Source organism: Ursus arctos, unplaced genomic scaffold, assembly GCF_023065955.2.
Source record: "Ursus arctos isolate Adak ecotype North America unplaced genomic scaffold, UrsArc2.0 scaffold_13, whole genome shotgun sequence".
Taxonomy (NCBI): domain Eukaryota; kingdom Metazoa; phylum Chordata; class Mammalia; order Carnivora; family Ursidae; genus Ursus; species Ursus arctos.
Genome location: NW_026622797.1, coordinates 55,791,953 through 55,809,197, shown reverse-complemented (window position 1 = coordinate 55,809,197; position 17,245 = coordinate 55,791,953). Strand labels below are relative to the sequence as shown.

The window sequence follows — 17,245 nt, the reverse complement described above, 5'->3', positions numbered from 1 at the left end:
AGTCAAAACTTTACAGATCTGCAGGTCTCATACTATCATTTACACAATTCATGTAATACTAAATTGGCATAATAGAAATACTTTGATTATTGTACAAGCTGTTGACAGGTCAAACTATGTTCTGTTATTCAGTTTTTAAAACAACAGCAATTATTTGTATTTTTGCTAATGTTTATGATAGAAAATTCTAAAAGATAGGGCGCCTGGGTGGCTCAGTCAGTTAAGCATCTGCGTTTGGCTCAGGTCATGATCCTGGGGCCCTGGGATTGAACCTCGTATGGGTATCATCTCTCTGTTCAGGAGGGAGTCAGCTTATCTCTCTCCCTATGTCCCTTCCCCCCACTTGCGCTCACTCTCTTGCACTCTCTCTCTCTCAAATAAATAAATATCTTAAAAAAAAAGAAAATTTTAAAAGATAGAAATGTGCAAAGGGTGAGATATACCTACCTATATCCTCTTCTCAGAAATAAATACTATTAACATTTTGCTTTACATACATCAGGGACAGATTTCATTTGTGTATGTGTGTCAGTGTGTGTTTGTGTATTCTCATTGTGCACTGGAGTGGGAGGTGATATTTCATAACCTTTAAATATTGTTGCTATAATTTAATTACTCATTACAATGTAAACATTTTTGTGGTGTGATTCTATCCTGCACTGCAGCTCTCTAGAACAGTAGTCATTTTATCTCTGCCCACCTTCTATCTTACCTGTGTGCCACTACCACATGGAAGATTCGATGGATGTAGACATGAGCCCCCTGAGGCCCCCGAACTATCTTTTTGGTTGTGAACTAAAGGCTGGCAAAGATGATCACTTTAAGGTGGATAATGATGAAAATGAGCACCAGTTATCTTTAAGACCAGTCAGTTTGTGGGCTGGTGCAAAGGATGAATTACACGTCGTTGAATCAGAGGCAATGAATTAGGAAGGCAGTCCAATTAAAGTCACACTGGCAACTTTGAAAATGTCTGAATGGTTTTCCTTGGAGGCTTGAAATAACCCCACCCATGGTCTTAGGTTGAAATATGGTTCAGGGCCCCTGCATATCAGTAGACAGCACTTAGTAGCTCTGGAGGAAGATGCAGAGTCAGAAGATGAAGAGGAAGAGGATGTGAAACTCCTTAGCTTATCTGGAAGTGGTAGCAGGTTTCCACAAAAAAAAGTAAATCTTGCTGCTGATGAAGATGATGTGAAGATGACGACGATGACAATGACTATGATGATGATGATGATTTTGGTGATGAGGAATCTGAAGAAAAGTCTTCAATAAAGAACTTTGTATGAGATACTCCAGCCAAAAATGCACGAAAATCAAACAAGAATGGAAAAGATTCAAAACTATCAACACCAAGATCAAAAGCTCAAGAATCCTTCAAAAAACAGGAAAAGACTCCCAAAACACCGAAAGGACAGAATTCTGTAGAAGACATTAAAGACAATATAGAAAAAGGTGGTTTTCTTCCCAAAGTGGAAGCTAAGTTCATCAATTGTGTAAAGAATTGCTTCCACATGACTGACCAAGAGGCTGTTAAAGATATCTGGCAGTGGAGGAAGTGTCTTTAAGAAAATAGTTTAAACAGTTTGTTAAAATTTTCTCTTATTTCATTTCTGTAACAGTTGATATCTGGCTGTCCTTTTTATAATGCAGAGAGAGAACCTCCCCTACCATGTCTGATAAGTGTTGTCCAGGTTCCATTGCCAAAAATGTGTTGTCCAAAATGCCTGTTTAGTTTTTAAAGATGGAATTCCTCCACTCTTTGTTTGGTTTCGAGTATGTATGAAATGTTATGATAGGACATAGTAGTAGTGGTAGTTAGACAAATGGAAATGGTGGGGACACATAAATATACCTGTGAAATAAACTCAGTATTTTAATAAAGTAAAAAAAATAACAAAAAACAATGTAAACATTTTCTCTATGTGATTTAATTGTCTCTTCTAAAATACACACATGGACACATGGTGCGTTATATGGATAACCGTATTTAACCATTTGGCTTCTTTACAATTTTTCACTATTAGGAATATCATCAATATATGACTCATCATATTTGTATATAAATCTTGTACATCTCTGATTCTGTCCTTAGGATAAGGTCCTAAGAATTGAAATATCTGGATCAGAGTATTTTATTTTATTTATTTTAATATTTTTAAGAGGAATATGATTTTATTTTTAAGGCAGTAATTGATTTATAAATGGACTAAATTTCATCTGAATAATTTCAAAGTAATTTTACACAAAGTTTAAGTATTTTAAAAGAATTTTAAGCACATACAATAACCGAATTCTCAAAAAAATTAATATTGGTAATCCTATGAATGTATGAAGGAAAAAATCCATTAATAATTACCACCTACTTGAACTAGTGGTAAAATTTAGTTTGTAAGTTTAATATCTCATTAGAAAGAGATGTGAGCAGATCTGTAATAACACACATAGAGATGTGGTATTTAATTTTTATTCTGTAAAATATCTGTGATTATCACTGTTGTCTACAACTTATATTTGCAAGTATGACACATGATGGCAATGCTTCAGTGAGTTTTGAAATGTTTCCTCTATTTCACCAATGATCTAGAGTGTACATTTAATAGGAATCTTTTCTAAGTGGGTATGCATAAAGCATGAAAATGTCTGAATGTTCAAAAGAAGCAAAACGATCTCTCTTCCAATTCTTGAAATATATTCGTGGGTTTTTGCTCTAGCAACTGCAAAGTCAGGCATCTGTTACTGTTTGGTGTGGTGTTGAATTTCATGGTTTGTTAATTTTGCAGTTATGTCTACAAAGCTAATAAAAGGAGAATGGGTAATTCTTTTATACTGCAAAATTCGGACTATCCCTTGGGTAATTTTTCTTCATGAAATTCATTTCACATTTCTCTTTTAAGTGAATGAGATAAGTTTCTTGCTTTTTTAAGTTATCAAAAACTATTATGGGTTACTCAAACTTTAGACCTGTTAAAAATAATAAAACTATGGCTGCACACCGTTAATTCCCCAATATTGCTTACAGATTCTTTTACTATATAGAGGGCAGGATAATATAAAATTTTATATAAAACATATCTCTATACTTCTTCCCCAGTCCATGTGGATACCCTTTTTATTATTTTCAAAATATATAGCATAATAGTTGACCCCTGGGTAAAAATAAATTCACTTAATGCTATAAACATTTCAATAATCATTCAGTAGACACTAAATGAGCATTTACTGGTGCCAGGCAGAAGCCCAGCAGTTCCAGAGACTGAGATCCAAAGGTAAAGATCTCTGTGTTTAAAAATTGTGGGTTTAATAAAAGGAGCTATATATATAAGTATATAGAGGTGTGGGGAAACATAGTAAAAACCTACGAATGCACCTGAAGTAGTCTTACATAGTCCGATAAAATCTGAAAGTAGATCTCGAATTGGGGCTCCACCAGGAGGAGCAGAAAATATTATTTGCATTTCAAGTATACAGGTTGCATACAGGGGATTAGAAACTTAACTCACCCATTATATGGGTTGGACGGAGTACAGATCAAGGAAGCCAGAAGCTATCATTAAAGGATTCTTCCTGTAGAAACAAATCAGTTGGTTTCACAAGAGGTCTTCCACAGCAGCTGTTTTAAATATCAAAAAAGGGGCGCCTGGGTGGCTCAGTCGTTAAGCATCTGCCCTTGGCTCAGGTCATGATCCCAGGGTCCTGGGATCCAGCCCCGCATCGGGCTTCCTGCTCGGCAGGCAGGAAGCCTGCTTCTCCCTCTCACACTCCCCCTGCTTGTGTTCCCTCTCTTGCTGTCTCTCTTTGTCAAATAAATACATAAAATCTAAAAAAAAACCCCAAACCTCTCAATGTTAAAAAAATATATATATAAAAAATCAAAAATACATTTTCTTAGCCACGTAGTATGAATAATGTAGGATCTTAATATAACTTAAATTAATTCTAATGATAGAGTTGAGATTAAGTGGTATTTAGAGAATATAACTTTAATATATTCAAAGAGACCTGCCCAAATTGAACAAATGTAATTAATTTTCTTATTAATAATTTTATTTTCTCTAAACAATGAAAATACTTTCTCAAGTTCTCAGTCACTAGGATATGTGTGAGTGAGATTTCTTACAAACAGATTTTGGCAATGTCCATTTATCTTCATTTCCACTGTTCTAGTCCAGACTGTAGTCGTTTGCTGGATAAAATACTGAAATTAGCCTGCTATCTGGTCCTTTTACAACTATCTGTTCCCAAACATCCTTTCAACCTGCTTTCCACATTAAAGTTAGAATTATATTTTCTTTCTTTCTTTTTTTTAAGATTTATTTATTTATTTGAGAGAGAGAGTATAAGTGGGGGTAGGTGCAGGGAGAGAGGAAGAGAATCTCAGGAAGATTCCCTGCTGAGTGGAGAGCCCAACACGGGCTCCATCTCAGGACCCTGAGATCATGACCTGAGCTGCAATCAAGAGTCACATGATTAACCGACTGAGCCACCCAGGTGCCCCTAGAGTGATATTTTCAAATTGCACATCTGATGGTGTCATATCCAGACATACCAAGTACATTCTTAGAGAGATACACATTTTATTAGAGAAGTTTAGTTCAGCAATTTTCAAAAACTTTCCTCTAACATTGTTTTGTAATTTGCAGTGCTACCTGCAATTACAAATTTCTCTGCACTTCTTTTTTTTTTTTTTTTAAGATTTTATTTATTTATTTGACAGATAGAGACAGCCAGCGAGAGAGGGAACACAAGCAGGGGGAGTGGGAGAGGAAGAAGCAGGCTCATAGCGGAGGAGCCTGATGTGGGGCTCGATCCCATAAAGCCGGGATCATGCCCTGAGCTGAAGGCAGACGCTTAACCGCTGTGCCACCCAGGCGCCCCTCTCTGCACTTCTAACTCTATTTCTAAAATAAAGTTACTGCCTCAAAGGGTAGTAGTAAGGATTAAGTTGAATAAGCACTAATACACTGCCTGACAGATATTTGTTCAATAACTGTCTTTAAAAAAAATGTCTTTTGTATGCTAAAATATCTCTTTAAAAAATTGGTGATTATTGGATGCCATAAATCAAAATAACAACATGAAGTATGCTTTTTTGCCATTATTATTTTAAAATTTTTATAGATCGAAGTATAATTGACATGCAATAAACTGTACATATGTCCCAAGAAACCATGCCCCAAAATATCAATCACTTATATCTTTGCCCAAAAATGTGATCTTTCTTTCTTATCTCCTAATTATAAGACAATGATTGCTTTCTTTTTGGGCACTCTAGATTAGTTTGTAATTTCTAGAATTTTATATAAATGGAATCAGCAGTACTTGTTAAAAATACTATACCTTCTCTATTGTTACGCTTTTGCACTTTTGCTAAAGACCAACTGACCACATTTGTGTGGATTAATTTTTGGACTCTATTTTTTCCCATCTACTTTTTGACCATACTTTTGCCACTACCACACTTTCTCAATTACTATAGCATGCAGCACTATCGGTTGTTTGATATTGGTTAGTGTGAGTCATTTGACTATATTTTTCTTTTTCAAAAATGTTTTAGTAATTTTGGTTCCTATGAATTCCATATAAAATTTGGCATTAGCATGTAGATACTTAAAAAAAATCCCTAGCTAATTTTTATTGTGATTCCACTGAATTTATAGATAGATTTGGGGACAACTGACTTATTCAGTATTCTGAATCTTCCAATCAATGTACATAGTATATTTATCTATTTATTTGGGTCTTCGATTCCTTCCTTTCGGCCCACATTTCGTGCACATGTTTTGTAAGATTTGTAATTTAGCATTTCAATTTTTTAACCTATTATAATTAGTATCTACTTAAATTGTGGTTTCTACATTTTCAGTGTGAGATATAGAAATAAGATTTTAAACTATGTTTGTAAGTTGTATTTTATGACTTTCCTAAACTCATTTATTAATTTCAAGAACTTGGTAGATAATTTAGTATTTTTAAGATAAATCTTACCATCTGTGAATAGGGACAATTTTATTTCTTCCCTTCCAATTTGCTTGCATTTATTTTTTCTTTCTTTTTTTTTTTTTTTAAAGATTTTATTTATTTATTTGACAGAGATAGAGACAGCCAGCGAGAGAGGGAACACAAGCAGGGGGAGTGGGAGAGGAAGAAGCAGGCTTATAGCAGAAGAGCCCGATGTGGGGCTCGATCCCATAACGCCGGGATCACACCCTGAGCCGAAGGCAGACGCTTAACCGCTGTGCCACCCAGGCGCCCCTTATTTTTTATTTCTTGCCTTAAAGCACTGTTAAAACTTTTAATACAATGTTGAATAGAAGTGATGAAAATGAACATTTGTGCTTTGTTGCTGATCTTAGAGTCAAAACATTCAATCTTTAATCATACAGTATGATGTTGAGTGTGAGTATTTTTTAGATACCCTTTATCAGGATAAGAGTGTTTCTTCTATTTCAAGTTTGCTGAGAATTTTTAACATGAATATGTGTTGAATATTGTCAAATTTTCTTCTAGACCAAATGATATGATCATAGTTTGAGATATACAGAAATATTGTGAAGATAATGTAGAGTTTCTAGATGGCTACACTCATTTTCCTTTATTAACATCTTATATTAGTTTGCTAAATTTGCCACAGCTAATGAATCAATATAAATACAATTATTATTTAATAAAGTCCATCTGTTTACAAATTTCCTTAATTTTTATCTGATATCCTTTTTTGGTTATAGGATCTTATCTCCATATTACATTTAGTTATCATATCTCCTAAGGCTCCATTTGGCTATGACTTTTTTTTTTTTTTTGATGATCTTGATAATGTTGAAGAGTACTGATCAGACATTTTCTAGTATGTCCTTCAACTGGGATTTGTCTTATGTTTCCTCATAAGTAAATGGAGAGAAGACCAAAAGACTAAGTTCTATTCTCATCATATCATATCAATGTACATGTTATCATGATTTTTCAGGTTGAATTAGTTTTGTTAGATTTCTCCATTGTAAAATTATTCTCTCCCTCACCCCTTTCTATAAATGGGAAGTTATGCTACACCTGCTTGAGGGAGGGATATTTACATAAATTATTTGGAATTTTTCTGCACAAAAGATTTGTCTATTTTTCAGACTTTTATTTATTTAATCATTTTTATATCAATATATTCATTTTATAGTAATATAGTAATGTAATGTAGTATAATACAATAACACATTATTGATATTGTTGCTAAAATTGTTCCAGATTTGGCCATTGGTATCTCTATCAATTGGCCCTTGTGTCCCTTTGGCATAATCTGGTCATTGTGTTTTATTTTGTTCTGCTTTTGTGAGGGGTGGGGACACTTCTTTATTTTCTGGCATTGTGCAAGAAGTCCAAACTCATCTTGTATATTCCATACCCTAGTCCTAGAATAAGCCATTTATTCAAAGACCCTTGTTTCCTTTTATTGAAGAATGATTTTTTAATTTTAATTTTTGAACATTGAACCAGGTTTGCTTTCTATTATGAGTCCTACTTAAATGTGAGGTTTTTTTATACTGCTAGATTTGATGGACTAATTTTCTTTTTCAGAATTGTTGGTCTATACTTGTGATGAATATGGGTCTATGTTTTTCTTTTCTTACGCATTCTTTGAATTTAGTATCAGCGTAAGTCTGGTCCCACAAAATGAATTAAGAAGTATTCCCTTCTTTCTATTTTCTGGTGAATCTTGTAAAGAACTGGTGTATTATCTATATTTTAGTGCTTTGTGGAATTCACCAGTGAAAAATCTGGACCTAGAATTTTTTGGAGTGGAAGGATTGTAACTGTGAATTTTATTTCCTTAATACGTATAAGCCCAGGGGTGTCTGGGTGGCTCAGTCAGGTAAGCATCTGACCCTTAATTTCAGCTCAGGTCATGAGGTCAGTGTTGTGAGATTGAGCCCTGCATCAGCCTCTGAGCTGGGCATGAAACTTGCTTAAGATTACCTCTCTCCCTTTCTCTCTGCCCAACGCCCCTCTTCTTTCTCTTTCTCTAAAAAAAAAAGAAAAAAAAAGAAAATAGATACAAGCCCAGGCATATATACATATATATGCAATATATAATTAAATTATATGATATATAATAAATATATATAAATTATATAATATATAAATATAAATTATATATACATATATATAAAATTTGTGTCTTTCAAAAAATTTGCTCATTTCACCTACGATTAAATTTATGGGCATAGAATTGGTTGTAGTATTCCCTTATTACCCTTTTAATATCTACAGAATCAGAAGTGATGACTGCTTTTTCATTCCTAATATTGGTGATTTGTGTCATTTCTCTTTTTTCTTGTTAAACTGGTTAGAGATTTATCAATTTTACACATCTATTGATTCCTTCAAAGACAGGGCTTTTTCTCCCTCATTTCTTCCTTCTATACCTCTATTGGACAAAGATAGAAAAAAAAAAATCCTAAACAGAAATCATATTTGCTGAAATTCAACAGCAATTTATTTCAGCAAATATGATTTCAAAATATATTGAGATGATTGCATGGCTTTTTCCCTTTGTTTTTAAATGTTAAATTATTCACAAATTTGAAGAATAAACCCTAATGGTCATGTTGAATTATTTATTTTACATGTCAAAGTTTTTCTTAAATTGCACTTTATATAATACTTCATTTTTTTTAGGATCTTTCCATCGTGGCCCATGAGAGATACAGATCTTTAATTTTTCTTGTAATGGCTTTGTCAGATTTTGATTTTAGGTATGCTGGATACATAAAATAGCTGGAAAGTATTCCTCAATATTTTTTTTAAATTTTTTTTTTTAAGATTTTATTTATTCATTTGACAGAGAGAGAGAGAGACAGCCAGTGAGAGAGGGAACACAAGCAGGAGGAGTGGGAGAGAAAGAAGCAGGCTCCCAGTGGAAGAGCCTGACGTGGGGCTTGATCTCAGAACTCCAGGATCACGCCCTGAGCCGAAGGCAGACGCCTAACGACTGAGCCACCCAGGCGCCTCCCTCAATATTTTATTTTTTATTATATTTTTTTATTACTGGGAGGTTTTTAGATAATATTGGTAGTACTTTCTCCTTAAATGTTTGGAATAATCTACTGGTAAATTAATTTCATCAGGGATTTTGTTTATGGATAAATATTTAAGAATGTGTTTGGTTGCCTTAAATGGTAGAATATGCAGATTTTCATATTTCTTTCTGTCAGTTTTGAAACATTATATTTTGGAGAAATTTTCCATTTTAACTTCACTGACAAATTTGCTGCCAAAAACAAGTTCATAATATTATCTTACTAACTTTTTAATGTCCATAGATTGTGTGGTGACTGTCTTTTATCTTCTTGATTATAAGAAATGTTTTATTATTGCTTTCTTTCTAAAGTAATAGATCTAGGGAATTTATTAATCTTTTTGAAGAAGTAAGTTGTGGCTTTGTTGATTATATATATAGGAATATGTATTTCTGTTTCACTGATTTCTGTATATATTTTATATTTCCCTTATATTATCCATTTTATTTTATTATATTTCTTCATCCAGTGTTTTATTAATCAACCAAGATCACAGATTTTTAGTCTCTTTTTATTTTCATATATACACACACACATTATATATATATATATAAAACACTGTACATTTAATTCATAAACATATGATATAAAAAGACTCAGAGAGGTGGTACCTTTGCTAAAAGCAAATATATCTACTAATCTATATAATTAAGTAAACTGATAGTATATTTAAATTCATTAAAATTAAACATAATTGGAGAGGAGATATTGCTATTTATTTAAAAATGGAAGATAAGGTTATTACATTTCTTGAAAGTAAGTGGCATTTTATTTTCTTTAGCATTTTATATTGTCTTTATTTTTCAAGGTTAATAATGCTTGACCTCCATGTTATGGCCTCAGAGAATATGCTGAAGAAACTATATGATAAATTTTATATTTTAAGGAGCTCATATGTCTAAAGCATTCCATTGTAATATGACATATTAAAGCTCTCTGGTGATATATAAAAAGAACTATGCCATCTGTGATTTAGCTTTTCTCTATAGTAATGCTAAAATCTAAAAGTAGTAACCTTTTAGACAATTTTTAAAAGATAAGCTCCAGATGTTGCAGTAGGTTATGACCATCAGTAATTTGAGATTTTGCACTGTAATTAACACCCGTGATTCTTCTCTCTCGGTGTACTTTATACACTCCAGAACACTCCCACAGGAAGCACCGCTGATGGTCACTGGATTGATTTACAAAGAAAAAACTACAAGGAGCAGAGGAGGAAATAAGCACTTTTAGGAAAACGGTGAGTATAAAAGAGGCATATGAAAAGACACTGTTAAGAAAAATATTTCTGTGAACAAAATATGGATACAGAATTGTGAAGAGGATCTTTACAATAACAGTGGTTTAAATTCTAGATTGTTAACATGAATATCCTCCCAATATTCCCTCACATTTTATGAGTTTCCCAGTCCACTTTATTTATGCTTTCTCATTCTATTAACTTCTAGCAATTGGTAGAAAGGATGTCAGGCCTAGAGAAAAATTTTTACCGAGCGAAGAGTCATTCATATACAGTTTATTTACATAGACTTGGAAAATCAATATTTTTACTACAGCTCTATGTTATTTTGATAATTTTCTTATTACTTAGATTTATTCCAGTAATAACTCATAAAATGGTACATATGGATTGCAGTATGATATGCCTGTTGCCCCTCCTCTCAATTTTACATTCTGTGGCACTTTAACTGTCAGACAACAGTAGTAATATCTATATTTTCATCAAAAAAGATGCATGTAGTGGGGAGGGATGTGTGTATGCATATAACGTGTATCTAAATTTATTTACTTAATTCTCAGTGACTACTTCTCCAGTGGGTGTTCTCTCTAAGTTGAACTCCTGTTTTTATTTTCAACACAGTTCAAGCATATTTGAAAACAACTTTGTTTTCTGACACAATAAAATTGAGAGTCATCTTCTTTTGTCCTTGTTTGTGGTGGTATGCTAACATTCCACCAAAGCTCTGATTTCTATCATGATGTAAAAGTGAGTTGGCCAGAGTTCGGATGCTATGCATATATTGATAAAATAACTAGAGGAATTTCCAGCAACTATTTTCTTGTGTCACTGATGGAGTATTCGCATAAATTCTTACAGTCATTAGATCACGTTGATGATCTCAATTGATTTATAATGTCTCCTTACACACACACACACACACGCTCCATAAAATTTGGTATTGTGTGTTATATACTGTTATAAAAATGTAATTAAATTGCAACATAAAGGATTCAAACTACTTGATTTAAAGGCATATTATAAAGGTTATATAATCAAGACAGTCTGGTGTTGGCCAAAGAGTGGACACATATATCAATGGATGAAAGTAGGGAATCCAAAATTACTCCTCTGCACACAATTGATTTTATATAGCGTGCCAAGGTAATTAAACGAAGAAAAGTTAATCTCAATAAATGGAAATGGTACTGGAACAATTGGGCATCAATATATAGGAAAATATAACATAAAATTTAACTCAAAATGGAAAATAGATATGAATCTAAAATATTAAACTGTAATAATTCTAAAAGAAAACATACACAAATGTTTCTTAGGAAACAAAAAATAACAACTATGGTTATCTTAATTGGTTCATAAAAAATCTTGAAAATAGAAACTTTATTTTTACCTTGATAAAAGATGTCTATAAAACCTCCACAGCAGAGTACTTGATAATAAAACATTGGAAGTATTACCATTATGGTCAAGAATAAACAAGTGCCCCCACTATTATCATTTCTACCCAGCATTGTACTACTTAGGAAGCTATGAAAATGTATGAAAATTAGGGATGTTAGAAAAAAAGGGAAAAAAGGCAATGCTGTGGAGTTCCCTACTAATTCCAAACAATTTTCCAGAATAGTAATGTCATACACAGTCGTTCTTTGTTCGTGATGGAATGAGACAAAAACATAATCACTCTGTAGTAATGTTTATGAAGACAAAATTAGAGGATAAGCTTTATCATATATCCTGATGTATTAGAAATCTATAGTATAAAAAAAAGAAATGGCATATTATGCAAATAGAACAATTAAATAAAACATCAAGCCAGAAGAAAACCACCTACATATGAACACTTGTTATGTGACAGATGGAGTTGCAGATCAATCAGGAAACATGAACTTTTAAATAAGTGATGGAACCATAGTCAGCCATGTGGAAAAATAGAGTTCTACCTCTTATCATTCAAAACAAATACATTCCACAAATAATATTACTAAACATTAATAAAGTAAAAGTTTAGAAGATAGAACAATTTCTTTATGATATTGGTGTGTGAAATGATTTTTTTAAATAAAATCCCAAAGTGTAAATAATAATTGAAAATGCTGATGATTTTGATGATATTTGATTATGAAATTCTGTTAATTGAAATCCATGTTCAAACAATGAAAAGATATTTGTGATACGAGTAACCAACAAATGGGGCACCTGAGCGGCTCAGTTGGTTAAGTGTCTGCCTTTGGCTCAGTTCATGATCTCAGGGTCCTGGGTTCAAGTCCCTCATTGGGCTCCTTGCTCAGCAGGGAGTCTGCTTTCCCCTTCCTCCCTCCCTTCCACTCATGCACTTTCTCTCTCTCAAATAAATAAATAAAATCTTAAAAAAAAAAAAAACCCAACAACCAACCAAGAAATGATAAATGTCTATAATATACGGAAATACAGAAGACATGAGTCAAAAAAGTTATGATCTAATAGAAAGTGAACCAATAAAACACACAGATTTTTTTAAAGATAAGCAAACTATCAATAAGTATTTGAAAATGGAAATGCAGAATAAAGTCACAATATAACAAAATTTTACAAGCAAGTGACAGGAAGAAATCAGATAATTAGGAATGATGGTAAGAATGAAAACTAGTGTACTCTCTTCCTCTGCCAGCCTAAGTGTAAATTGATATATTCATCTTAAAAAATAGTTTGTCATTCCCTAGTAAAGTTAAATATTTGCTTCCCCTAAAAGCTATAATAACACATGGACATAAGAAGACATATATAAAAGGATTTATATCATTGTGAAAGTAGAAAAAACTGGAATTGATAAATATTGATAGTAGATTGGAAGAATAAATTAGGGCATCTATAGGAAAGAGTAGTCTATAGTAGTAAAAAAAGGACCACAACCATCAATCTCAAAACAAAATAAATGTAAGTCAGAAAAAATATGTGAAATAGATTTCATTTATACAAACCTCAAAAAGAGGTAAAATAAACAATATACTTGGGGAGGAATACACACAGTGATGATAAACACTATAAAGGAAAGCAAGGAAATAATTCATAGAAAATTCAAGATAGTATCTTGTTATTTGAGGGAGAAAGAGGCTATCCTGATGCGGAGGACACCTTGGGGTCTTCTGAGATATGGTAAAGTTCTCGTTCATAGGTCTGAGTATAAACAGTAGAAGGCCCAGCTATTATTATTCTTTAAGTTGCATAAAGTTTTTCTTGTGTGTATGCTATGTTTATTTCAGTTTCATAAGAGAGTATGAAGCAAAGTACTGGTAGAGGCAGAGATCTGGAATTAATTCTATATATTTGGCATAAATATCATCTTGGGCATAAGTTCTGAGAAACTAAATTTTGGAGACTGTTTCTTAGAGTTTGGGTAGTTATTAAAATAACTATGTAATATGAGAAATCTTTCCATTATGCAGTTTGAGGACAATCAGATACAGACATGACTATTACATTATAAATCAATGACATAAAAATTACTGATTTATTGCTAGTTTTGTGCAGGAAAAAGCATATGCAAGAAGAGCAAAGCTGAAAAAAAGGCATGTTTTCAGGAGCAAGTTTAAAGATTATAATCAAGGATGATTTGACAGATTATGGCAACTATGATAAAATATGTAAGGAGACTTTGAAAACATCATGTGATACTGCACCATCTCTCCGTACGTCCTTTCTGTTGCTCACATTCCTTGCAACAGAAACACAACTTCCTTTCAATTTGGCCAAATATTTCTATGATAAATTCAGAATTTTTTTTTCCTAGTAATTTAATAAGGAAACTCAGACCCACTATCAAGGGATTAAATATGTGTAAACTGAATTAATCTTAATCATAGTAAGATAATATTAATTCCTGGGGTTTTTTTGAAGGACACAATATGTGTGACATATGTTGAGTTATATGAGAATTCATAATATTTGCTTTATATTTACACATTATTATTCTCAGACATTTTTAATCTATACCCAAAATGCTTTACATAGACAGAGAAACTGTCATATTTGTTTTCCTGAGCTCTCCAAAGTCTTTGCAGTTCATAATGCAGCATTCTTTAGTAATAGTACTGTCATGCTGAGATAAAAAAAAAGACATATTTACTTACACAACATTAAACACCCCCTACATCCACATACGCAGACACAAATCCAATTACCAAATATAAAATTAGCTACTGTAATTGAGATATTCAGGTAAAAAAATTCACCCAAAGGTTAAAAATAATAATTCTCTTGGTTAAAAATGTCTTGTATTATTTCCACCTTTTATTTTTAATTTAAAAATAAAATCACTTATTGAGGTAATTATTTCTAAATAAGGGAGGAAGTTGTTTCGTCTCCTATCCTTGACTCCTTGAGCCATCTCGCAAGATTCAAAGAGGTGTAAAAGTATTTACCTAACTACTGAGAGAGAGCAGTTAGACAGCAGATAGAATGTGTTCAACGTTCCCTACTCTTTACCTGTGGTTGATTTCCAATGCTACAGATCAATAAACTCTGCTTTAAAAGGAAAAAAAAATCCTTACTGAAAGGCAGGGGAAATTATTCTTGAAACACAAATGATGACGATACTAACAGTGGCTGCAGCAGCATCAACAAATCAACTCAAAAATCAAGAAATTATGGGTGAAGTGCAAAAAGAAATTGCCAACAGAGGAAAGTTACGATCGAATAAAAAAATAAATTAGTGATTAAGCATATTTAATTAATAAAAATTTGGTGAAAGTCCATTTTTTTCTTCAGTTAAATTAATCCACTAATTACAATAATCATATTAGTGTGTGTAAATTTTTACTGATCAAGTCATAGCTCCATCTTATCCGAGAGAGGAAGGTGAGAAATTATAAATGCACACAAACAGCTAAGGAGAAGATGCAGAAGATTCTGAGCAGGAAACACATGAACCAAACACAAGCACAATTCATGGTTTCATGGTGAGAAAACTTATAATTTTAACAATGAGGTTTTCTTTTTCCAGTAAAGCAGTGTTAATCATTCATTTGAACTTTCCCAAATTAACTATTTTTAAACTCTGCAATCTCTTACTACTGGATTTTGTGAACAAATTTAAATTTTTTCAAAGGTAGGGTTTCTGTAAGAGAAACATATTTTGCCATTACGGCAAAAAAAAAAAAAGTTAAATTCACAGTCTTAAGCAGATTCTTGTAGAATCAAAGAAAATAATATCACTTGCAACTAGTCCAGGTACCACATGAGAGCATTTTTTAAAATACTCTTCTGTGTTCTTCTCTTTGTTAGCTAACTACATCAAAAAGGTCAGTGAAACATTCCCTTCTCTAAAACACTTTCCACTTTTTTGCCCTTGATCTTTTGATCCAAGATTGGCAGATGTGAGACCCTGAGGCAAAGCCATTGACTTGGAGAATCCAACAGAGCTTAAGACTCATACATTCTATTTTTGGAATGTTAAACTTCCCAACTGGGTCGTTTACTTTGGTGACTGTGATCTGTGACATACAGAATTCACCCCGGCATAACATGAGGTAGATTTTCTATTCCATATCCACCAGGGAATCCCAATACTTCCTCTATCATGTCCTATCTCCTGGTTTGCTTTTCTTGCTTACTCTCAGCAATGGTTACCTGCTATCACCCCTTCTAGCAGCCACCAGTACATTTTTTCCCCCCTGTGTTTGGATGGTATGTATCTGTTATAGGATTTTCCTACCTCATTTTCAATGATAATTTCTCTCATAGCTGTGATTGGGTCTCAAACGGGTTGTTCAACCCACCCCCAAGAGGAGTATGTTCTTTGCCTAAACATACACAAACTAGTCACCCTTTCAGAAAACTCCCACACTACTTCATTCCCAGTTTCCCTTACTGTCCATTATATATATATATTTTTTCAATGGAGGAAGTAACTTCTTTATCTTTTTAGCCTTCTCCTATTTATTCCTTAGCATCTTCTTGTTTTTCTGGCATATTTTAATTCTTCAAATAACCAGTCCATAAGCAAGGCTAATCCTCTTAAAAGTCCAAGGCCACTAACTTTTGTTCTCTGGGTCCCAATTTTTTGACAGTTCCCCTGGGAAATATTCCTGTTAATCATGTGTGGGATCTCGTCTCAGTTATAACTGACCAAGTGTTAAATATAGAATATATTTTCAAGAAACTCCAATATGTACTAATGATTTGCTCCGGGAGTAATACTATCAGAAGTTCTGAAGTGACACCAAGAAAAGATAGCTGCTCACAGCTCCAGGAAACAAACAAACGAACAAAAAGTATAGCATGTGCTTTTCAAGGTTCAAGAGCATCTCTCATGTCCCTACTTACACAACAGAGTATTAGAGGCTTTTAAAAACATTCCTGAGTCAGTGCCAGCTACACACCATTCTGTCCAATGCAGCCAATCAAGGCAGTGTAAGCTTGGACCACAGCATGCACGTCTGTAGATCAGGCTAAGAAGCCTTAGAAATCTTCAAATACTGTCAAGGCCCGAGCTTTCTTTATTCCCACCTATACTTGGGCAACTCACTCCAAGAACTTAAAGGACTTTACCAAGATTCTGTAGCTACCAAATTTCAAATTCAGGAAGTCTACTTAAACATACTTCTTGAATTTACCTACATCACAGTGAGCTGAATCCATCCCATGTAGAAGATAACCTGTCAGGGACCTTAACGGAAGCACTAAAAGCTTGCTTTAAGACTCATATTTTATTTCATTTCCTGCTCTTTCGCTATGATGTGCTCTCCAAATGGTTATCATGAACCTATATCCCCACTTTCTGACCATAATTTATATATATAGAAGGAGATATATTAGATAAATAGTTGACATGATATAATATATTATTGACCTATTCTAAGCGTAAGGCAGCACAGGTGATGTTAATTTGCATTAGATGTGGACTCTATATTCAAGGAGCATGCAGTCTAATAAGAAAGATCAGATTGGTGCATTCTTATAA

At 33.1% G+C, this 17,245-nt stretch overlaps 1 pseudogene; it reads left to right on the top strand.

Moving 5' to 3' along the window:
- Window positions 1–729: 729 nt before the first annotated feature.
- Window positions 730–1,568, top strand: LOC113264660 (nucleophosmin-like; annotated as a pseudogene).
- The last annotated feature ends 15,677 nt before the right edge of the window (window positions 1,569–17,245 follow it).